The sequence below is a fragment of the Eimeria mitis genome, genomic scaffold (genome assembly GCF_000499745.2).
Source record: "Eimeria mitis Houghton genomic scaffold, Emh_scaff266, whole genome shotgun sequence".
In the NCBI taxonomy this organism is placed as follows: domain Eukaryota; phylum Apicomplexa; class Conoidasida; order Eucoccidiorida; family Eimeriidae; genus Eimeria; species Eimeria mitis.
The window spans coordinates 4,576-4,954 of record NW_013571002.1 but is presented as its reverse complement, the minus strand read 5'-3'; positions in this window follow the sequence as shown (position 1 = coordinate 4,954).

The window sequence follows — 379 nt, the reverse complement described above, 5'->3', positions numbered from 1 at the left end:
AGCAGCAACAGCAGCAGCAGCAGCAGCAGCAACAGCAGCAGCAGCAGCAACAGCAACAGCAGCAGCAGCAACAGCAGCAGCAGAAAGAATAGAGACACTATATTCTTAATATGTTATTATTATATTTTATTTTTTATAATTATATATATATATCAATATATTTATAAATAAAAAGTTTTATTTTATTTTATACAAACAAATAAATAAATAAATAAATAAATACATATACATATATATAAACAAAAGTTTTATTTTATTTTATTTTATTTTATTTTATTTTATTTTATTTTTTTTATATTTTGTGTTGCAGGAGATAGACCTGGCTACATGCAAGCCCGAGGACCTAAACTTTTGTTCTGCTTATCACATACAAATGAAG